Below are 382 nucleotides of genomic sequence, written 5' to 3'. Positions count from 1 at the left end.
CAAAAAAAAAAAAAAAAAAAGACTAGGTCAATCACTAAGCCAATTTAAATGGTCTATAATTTCTGTCAATGTAGAGATGAAATGAAATAAATAATAAATCCAAAGCAAGGAAAAAATTATAAAAACATGCACAAGAGAAGTGAGAACTAATAGAAATGAGTAATATGAAATATGAAAGCCAACCATGTCAATAATTTTTTAAAATATGTAAGTTGTCCAAACTTACTGATTTAAGAGCATAGATTGTTAGATCTGATTAAAAAAAGGAACACCCAGCTATATCCAGTCCTATGGAAACAAATTTTAACTATAAGTCTTAAGTTAAATGTAAAAATGCGTATATATATATATATATATATATACACACATATATATAATATAT

This window comes from Tupaia chinensis, unplaced genomic scaffold (assembly GCF_000334495.1).
Source record: "Tupaia chinensis unplaced genomic scaffold, TupChi_1.0 Scaffold144482_1, whole genome shotgun sequence".
In the NCBI taxonomy this organism is placed as follows: domain Eukaryota; kingdom Metazoa; phylum Chordata; class Mammalia; order Scandentia; family Tupaiidae; genus Tupaia; species Tupaia belangeri.
This window is presented reverse-complemented; position numbering follows the sequence as displayed.